The 10,037-nt window shown below is 46.3% G+C and overlaps 1 protein-coding gene across 1 annotated transcript in view; it reads left to right on the top strand.

Annotated features, from left to right (window-relative positions):
• LOC118392571 (potassium voltage-gated channel subfamily D member 2-like) overlaps positions 1–10,037 on the top strand; it is a 166,247-nt gene that overhangs the window by 107,862 nt on the left and 48,348 nt on the right. The gene's annotated exons all lie outside the window — the stretch shown is intronic.

Here is a 10,037-nt window from a genome sequence, read left to right as displayed (position 1 = left end):
CGCTGTTTACTACCACAAAAGGAAAACATCTCCCAGCTATGTAGAGAATCTCTGTCGAGGTGCACTGCTACTTACAGCTCACCCAATTACAGGCAATTTTCTCCTCTGAAATAGCAGTTTGTCTAAATGTACATTCTTTTCACTTGATTGCGTTGTGTTGATTTGTGGGAGAGCGTCTCGCCTAAGCTCTCCGGGATAAAGATAGAGTGCTCAATCTAAGAGACGTCGAGAAAAGAATAACATTTCTTCTGCAGATGAGAAGTTCTTTGGAGAGGAGAGGAGGTGGGTATTTGTTTGTGTGCGTGCCTGTGTGCCTGTGTGTGTGTGTGATTGTGTGCGTGTGCTATAGTCACAGCATAAAACTGCATAAAAGTAGCTCTATTGTCTTGCAGTAACGGATGCTTGTATTACGTTTCAGGTGAGACCCAGATGCAGACAACGTTGAAGTAACAACAGTCTATTAATTGAACAGGGGCAGGCAATACGCAGGTCAAGGGCAGGCAGAGGTCAGTAATCCAGACAGGTGGGGCAAAGGTACAGGACGGCAGGCAGGCTCAGGGTCATGGCTGGCAGAGGTCAGTAATCCAGACAGGTGGGGCAAAGGTACAGGACAGCAGGCAGGCTCAGGGTCATGGCTGGCAGAGGTCAGTAATCCAGACAGGTGGGGCAAAGGTACAGGACGGCAGGCAGGCTCAGGGTCATGGCTGGCAGAGGTCAGTAATCCAGACAGGTGGGGCAAAGGTACAGGACGGCAGGCAGGCTCAGGGTCATGGCTGGCAGAGGTCAGTAATCTAGACAGGTGGGGCAAAGGTACAGGACGGCAGGCAGGCTCAGGGTCATGGCTGGCAAAGGTCAGTAATCCAGACAGGTGGGGGCGAAGGTACAGAGCGGCAGGCAGGCTGAGGGTCAGGGCAGGCAGAATGGTCAACACCGGGAAAACTAGGAAACAGGAACAATTGAGAGACAGGAGCAGAGGAAAAAACGCTGGTAGGCTTGACAAAAACAAAAGGAACTGGCAACAGATAAACAGAGAACACAGGTATAAATACACAGGGGATAATGGGTAAGATGGGCGACACCTGGAGGGGGGTGGAAACAATCACAAGACAGGTGAAACAGATCAGGGTGTGACAGCTGTGTTACAGTGTACGGAAGCATACTTAGACAAATCACACCTGTCAAGCATAATCATACTACAACCTTTTGTTATTTCTACAACTACACACCCACCTGTATATTTCTTTTCACTTTTATGAATGACTTTGCACAATAGCTGCCCTCTGCATGCAAATCGAATGTGTGTGTGTGTGTGTGTGTGTGTGTGTGTGTGTGTGTGTGTGTGTGTGTGTGTGTGTGTGTGTGTGTGTGTGTGTGTGTGTGTGTGCGTGCGTGCGTGCGTGCGTGCGTGCGTGCGTGCGTGCGTGCGTGCGTGCGTGCGTGCGTGTGTGTGTGTGTGTAATACTCGCTGAGGAAAAAGCATCTATGGATTGGAGGGCACTTTAGAAACCTAAGCTCTCTTCAACCGATCAATAAACCTTGACATTAGACAGAGAAGACAGAGAGAAGTGTCAATCAGGGGATTACAAGTGTAGGATTGGATGACAAGGGAGGAAAGGGTGTGAATCTCTTTCCTCTCTCGTTCTTCCCAGAGAAAATAAAAGATAGCTACAGGTGTAGGATCTTCATTTGGACACTCTTTTGTTGCTGAGAATTTTCGCACACCACAGGAAATGCAGATAAGCTTCCTAATTGACATAAATTCACTGAAAACCTGCACACACATTAACAGCATTAATGGATTGCACTAGTTTTGTCCAGTTAATATGAAAGGAGGAGATGAGTGGTCTTTCTGATGTACAGCTTCTGACTCCTGAATCAGAGGAGAGGGGGAGTAATTGCTATACTAAGCACACACACAGCACATACACACATTTCATGATATTAAACTCACCACTCACACACCCCATTATAACCAACCCTTACATGACATACTTCCATCTGTACTCCCTCACCCCTTACATACACATACCATGATGACAACTCCCTCACCCCTTACATACACATACCATGATGACAACTCCCTCACCCCTTACATACACATACCATGATGACAACTCCCTCACCCCTGACATACACATACCATGATGACAACTCCCTCACCCCTGACATACACATACCATGATGACAACTCCCTCACCCCTGACATACACATACCATGATGACAACTCCCTCACCCCTGACATACACATACCATGATGACAACTCCCTCACCCCTGACATACACATACCATGATGACACTCCCTCACCCCTGACATACACATACCATGATGACAACTCCCTCACCCCTGACATACACATACCATGATGACACTCCCTCACCCCTGACATACACATACCATGATGACACTCCCTCACCCCTGACATACACATACCATGATGACACTCCCTCACCCCTGACATACACATACCATGATGACACTCCCTCACCCCTTACATACACATACCATGATGACAACTCCCTCACCCCTTACATACACATACCATGATGACAACTCCCTCACCCCTTACATACACATACCATGATGACAACTCCCTCACCCCTGACATACACATACCATGATGACAACTCCCTCACCCCTTACATACACATACCATGATGACAACTCCCTCACCCCCATACACATACCATGATGACAACTCCCTCACCCCTTACATACACATACCATGATGACAACTCACCCCTACATACACATACCATGATGACAACTCCATCACCCACATACATACCATGATGACAACTCCCTCACCCCTTACATACACATACCATGATGACAACTCCCTCACCCCTTACATGATGACAACTCCCTCACCCTTACATACACATACCATGATGACAACTCCCTCACCCCTGACATACACATACCATGATGACAACTCCCTCACCCCTGACATACACATACCATGATGACAACTCCCTCACCCCTGACATACACATACCATGATGACACTCCCTCACCCCTGACATACACATACCATGATGACACTCCCTCACCCCTGACATACACATACCATGATGACAACTCCCTCACCCTGACATACACATACCTGACACTCCCTCACCCCTGACATACACATACCATGATGACACTCCCTCACCCCTCACCCCTGACATACACATACCATGATGACACTCCCTCACCCCTTACATACACATACCATGATGACAACTCCCTCACCCCTGACATACACATACCATGACATCACACATACACATGATGACAACTCCCTCACCCCTGACATACACATACCATGATGACAACTCCCTCACCCCTTACATACACATACCATGATGACAACTCCCTCACCCCTGACATACACATACCATGATGACACTCCCTCACCCCTTACATACACATACCATGATGACAACTCCCTCACCCCTCATACACATACCATGATTACTCCCTCACCCCACATACCATACCATGACAACTCCCTCACCCCTACATACACATACCATGATGACAACTCCCTCATACATACACATACCATGATGACAACTCCCTCACCCCTTACATACACATACCATGATGACAACTCCCTCACCCCTTACATACACATACCATGATGACAACTCCCTCACCCCTGACATACACATACCATGATGACAACTCCCTCACCCCTTACATACACATACCATGATGACAACTCCCTCACCCCTTACATACACATACCATGATGACAACTCCCTCACCCCTTACATACACATACCATGATGACAACTCACCCCTACACACCCCTCCCTCACCCCTTACATACACATACCATGATGACAACTCCCTCACCCCTGACATACACATACCATGATGACAACTCCCTCACCCCTTACATACACATACCATGATGACAACTCCCTCACCCCTTACATACACATACCATGATGACAACTCCCTCACCCCTTACATACACATACCATGATGACAACTCCCTCACCCCTTACATACACATACCATGATGACAACTCCCTCACCCCTTACATACACATACCATGATGACACTCCCTCACCCCTGACATACACATACCATGATGACAACTCCCTCACCCCTTACATACACATACCATGATGACAACTCCCTCACCCCTGACATACACATACCATGATGACACTCCCTCACCCCTTACATACACATACCATGATGACACTCCCTCACCCCTTACATACACATACCATGATGACAACTCCCCCTCACACCCCTTACATACACATACCATGATGACAACTCCCTCACCCCTTACATACACATACCATGATGACAACTCCCTCACCCCTTACATACACATACCATGATGACACTCCCTCACCCCTTACATACACATACCATGATGACACTCCCTCACCCCTTACATACACATACCATGATTACAACTCCCTCACCCCTGACATACACATACCATGATGACACTCCCTCACCCCTTACATACACATACCATGATGACAACTCCCTCACCCCTTACATACACATACCATGATGACAACTCCCTCACCCCTTACATACACATACCATGATGACACTCCCTCACCCATGACATACACATACCATGATGACACTCCCTCACCCCTTACATACACATACCATGATTACAACTCCCTCACCCCTGACATAGACATACCATGATGACACTCCCTCACCCCTTACATACACATACCATGATGACACTCCCTCACCCCTTACATACACATACCATGATGACAACTCCCTCACCCCTTACATACACATACCATGATGACAACTCCCTCACCCCTTAAATACACATACCATGATGACAACTCCCTCACCCCTTACATACACATACCATGATGACACTCCCTCACCCCTTACATACACATACCATGATGACACTCCCTCACCCCTTACATACACATACCATGATGACAACTCCCTCACCCCTGACATACACATACCATGATGACACTCCCTCACCCCTTACATACACATACCATGATGACACTCCCTCACCCCTTACATACACATACCATGATGACAACTCCCTCACCCCTTACATACACATACCATGATGACACTCCCTCACCCCTTACATACACATACCATGATGACAACTCCCTCACCCCTTACATACACATACCATGATGACAACTCCCTCACCCCTGACATACACATACCATGATGACAACTCCCTCACCCCTTACATACACATACCATGATGACAACTCCCTCACCCCTGACATACACATACCATGATGACAACTCCCTCACCCCTGACATACACATACCATGATGACACTCCCTCACCCCTTACATACACATACCATGATGACAACTCCCTCACCCCTGACATACACATACCATGATGACAACTCCCTCACCCCTTACATACACATACCATGATGACAACTCCCTCACCCCTTACATACACATACCATGATGACACTCCCTCACCCCTGACATACACATACCATGATGACAACTCCCTCACCCCTTACATACACATACCATGATGACAACTCCCTCACCCCTTACATACACATACCATGATGACAACTCCCTCACCCCTGACATACACATACCATGATGACAACTCCCTCACCCCTTACATACACATACCATGATGACAACTCCCTCACCCCTTACATACACATACCATGATGACAACTCCCTCACGCCTTACATACACATACCATGATGACAACTCCCTCACCCCTTACATACACATACCATGATGACAACTCCCTCACCCCTTACATACACATACCATGATGACAACTCCCTCACCCCTTACATACACATACCATGATGACAACTCCCTCACCCCTTACATACACATATCATGATGACAACTCCCTCACCCCTTACATACACATACCATGATGACAACTCCCTCACCCCTTACATAGGGTCCTTCTGTAGCTCAGTTGGTAGAGCATGGCGCTTGTAACACCAGGGTAGTGGGTTCGATCCCCGGGACCACCCATACGTAGAATGTATGCACACATGACTGTAAGTCGCTTTGGATAAAAGCGTCTGCTAAATGGCATATATTATTATTATTATTATTACATACACATACCATGATGACAACTCCCTCACCCCTGACATACACATACCATGATGACAACTCCCTCACCCCTGACATACACATACCATGATGACAACTCCCTCACCCCTGACATACACATACCATGATGACAACTCCCTCACCCCTTACATACACATACCATGATGACAACTCCCTCACCCCTTACATATGCATACCATGATGACAACTCCCTCACCCCTACACATTCTTATACAACTCACTCACTCACACACACATGCACGCACACACACACACATAATTCCACAGTCCAGTGATTTAATTCATTTGAACCAATTAGAAAATCCAGTCCAGGACAAGAGGAGCTTGGTATATCTTTCCGTCGGGGGGAGTTGTAATAACCCCTGCTTAACGAGAGTGGTCCAGTCCATCTGTGTGTTTTATAGAGGTGAGCAGTACAGTGGAACAGGCTGGGGGGGGAGACATTGCAGTGCATCTTCCCTCGTCAAGGCCATAGGGTTTACTACTGTTCCCATGAATTGCTTTTGATGGAAAGAGAGAAAAGGACATTAAAAGAGAGAGAACATGAGGGCAAGTCTTCTTCCACAGGGAGTATCTAACCATAGTTCTCCTGGGAACTAACCTTGTGATTCAGTTTCACACACACACACACACACACACACACACACACACACACACACACACACACACACACACACACACACACACACACACACACACACACACACACACACACACACACACACACACACACACACACACACACACACACACACACACATTTACTGCAGCCTGGGAGTAAATTGGAGTGCTTGTTAATGTGTCTGTCTGTGTCACAACCTTTTACATCATTTTCTCCATTAGGTTTTACGAGCCTCAACCATTGTGCTTTCAGACAATACAACCTCCTTTATCCTCTCCTCTCTGGGCTGACAGCGTTTTGATGAGACCGGTATAAAGGAAGGAGGATATTGAACTTCTTTATTGAGGAAATATGTACTTTTGCACTACTAAATGAACTGTGTGTCTGTATCTGTAACTCTAAACTCTACAGTATGACTAAAATGTCCAATGGAAATGAATGATATGTATATGTGATCACCCTGGTATGCAGCTCACTCTTTTGGGCATTCAACTTTTCTCTGTATCGGTTTCTAGTCTCTTTTTGTCACTCACTCACTCTGTCTCTTCCTCTCTCTCTCTCTTCTCTCTCTATTTCATCGAACACACACACACACCCTCGGGGTTCCTCTCGGCAGGAATAATAAATAACAAAAAGACGCCCAGTGTGTTGCTATGATAAAGTCAGTTGAAAGTGTGTGCGTTGGTATGATACAGTGAGTTGAAAGTGTGCGTGTTGGTGGGTTTGAAATGATGCTACTGTGTTCATTATGCTCTGATGTAATATAGGAATATGTTTAGTTGTATGCCAGTATGGGGGAGATTGAATAGAAATTAAGGCATCGCCAGTGTCTTTGTGAAGAGGACAAGGTCTCCCACTCTAATTATATGGTTCACCAGAGAGAGAGAGAGAGAGAGAGACAGAGACAGAGAGAGAGAGAGAGAGAGAGAGAGAGAGAGAGAGAGAGAGAGAGAGAGAGAGAGAGAGAGAGAGAGAGAGAGAGAGAGAGAGAGAGAGAGAGAGAGAGAGAGAGAGAGAGAGAGAGAGAGAGAATTAGCATTAACCAACCTTTTATTGTATCATGAAATGAGTGCAAATGAGAGAGAGGGAGATGACGGAGAGATAGAAAGAGCACAAAAGACGGATGAATGAGAGAGGGAAATAGAAGGAGTATAAGCACAAAACACCTTCGAGAGAGAACAAATAGCGAGAGAGAGCAAATGAGAGCGAGAGGGATCAACAAGAGAGTGAATAGGATAGAGACAAAGTGATGATAGAGAGCAAGAGAAAGGGAGAAATAGAAAACCTGAGAAAGAGAGGGAAAGGGACAAAAAAGTAGAAGAAACAAAAGTATGGTGAATTAGGGATAGAGAGAGCGATAGAGACTGAAAGAGAGAAAGACGGAGAGGTAGTGTGTGTGAGAGAGAGAGAGAGAGAGAGAGAGAGAGAGAGAGAGAGAGAGAGAACGCCCACAAGGTTAGAGGAGACAGAAGCCATGAGAGAGGAGCAGGAGAGGCACTTAGTCACAGACACACAAGACAACCTGTCATCAATGCTGCCGCCTCGCTCCTCTCCCTTCTCTCTTTATTCCCTTTTTCTCTCTGCCTTCATCTCCCGTTATGAGTGAGCTGCCGTAAACCCAGAGAAACAGATTGGTTGGCCAGGACTCAGATTCAATCAATTTATCCAAATTATTCAGGTCAGTCAAGCTTTACCTGATATGGGTTGAATAGGATTCTAAGATCTGATCCAGCGATCTTGTCTCATCGCTGCAACTCCACAACGGGCTCAGGAGAGGCGAAGGTTGAGTCATGTGTCCTCCGAAACATGACTCGCCAAACCACGCTGCTTAATAACCAATGTGTTGGAGGAAACATTGTTCAACTGACAACCGAAGTGAGGCTGCAGGCGCCTGGCACGCCACAAGGAGTCTCTCGAGCAAGATAAGCCAACTAAAGCCCCCCCGGCTTAACCCTCCCCTATCCCGGACGACGCTGGGCCAATTGTGCACTTTCTTATGGGACTCCCGGTCACAGCCGGTTGCGACACAGCCAGGGATCAAACCCGGGTCTGTAGTGACGCCTGCAAGCACTGCAATGCAGTGCCTTGGACCACTGTGCCACTCGGGAGGCCCCTGATGTGTAATTCCTATTGGTATCCAGCCAGAGTTCGGCTATCCAACAAGTGAAATTCAGAATGACTGCTAGGGTAGAGAACATTGAATAATGAGACTACTAAATAATTGAAACTGGAACAACCATCTCATTAAAAATATCAACTACTAACAGATTGGATTAGTTTAGAAAAATGCTATTTATCTATTTGTAGCAGAAAATGTATCAACCATTCAGTGTACATGCAAAGACACAGAAGAGCACCCTGCAATTGAGCATGCTGGGAAATATAATATGGTTCAATGTAGAACTCTTCTTGTCTTCCAAATAACCCTTCCTGCCTTCCAAAGAATCATCAAAGAATCGTTTTTTCCAAAAAATAGTTCTTAGGATGTTAAAGGTTCTAGGAAGATGGTTCTAAAAATGGTTCTTCAGATCAAAACGGTTCTTGGTACAACCCGATCCCTTTTGGAACCTTTTTTTCTGAGTGTAGAAAGGTACAGCAGAGTACAGTACACAATGTTGACTCTCATTTAGAGATCCTAATACCATCAGAAGCAGTATCTGACTCCAGTGGTTAGGTCATGACCCCTACAGAGGTACCAGGAGGGGTCACACACACCACGTGCCAATTAGTCACATCAAAGATGAGAGGATTAGAGAATCCTTTTCCAAGGACTGCGTAAGAGAGAGGGGGGGACTAGGGAATGGTGCTGTCCTCCTGAAAACACTGATATCATTGAAGAAAATAAGGACATAAATGTACATTCTAGTTTTTGTCCTCCTACTCTTCTGGCCCATCCCTGCTTTCTCTCATATCCTGCTCTCCTCTTCTCTTGTTCCCTCCATCCTGTTCTTTGTCTTGAGACAGCGTCATCCTCCCATCCTCCCCCTCGTTCGTCTGGCTACAGTATGACTTTGAGTTTGGATAATGTACCAGATGAGGGCTTAATGGAAAATAAAAACTGACATTTAAACGCTGTGCCTGCCTCTTTGTCTCTCCTCTCTGTCTGTCTATCTGCCACAACCACCAAGCCCTCAGATCACCAGCTGATCCCTGGGAACCCAGAGAGGAAGCAGGGTTTAACGTGAAATATTACAGTTAGGGGCCGGTTGCACCTGTCTCTTTTTAAAGAGAGGCGGAATAAATATCCGAAATCAGAGGAGAAATGTGAAACCGTCCATATTTTCTCTGTAATCCAGTGTCTTACGCCTGTTATGAAC

This window comes from Oncorhynchus keta, chromosome 13, assembly GCF_023373465.1.
Source record: "Oncorhynchus keta strain PuntledgeMale-10-30-2019 chromosome 13, Oket_V2, whole genome shotgun sequence".
Taxonomy (NCBI): Eukaryota; Metazoa; Chordata; class Actinopteri; order Salmoniformes; family Salmonidae; genus Oncorhynchus; species Oncorhynchus keta.
Note: the sequence above shows the minus strand (reverse complement) of the source record. Positions and strands in the feature narration are given on the sequence as shown.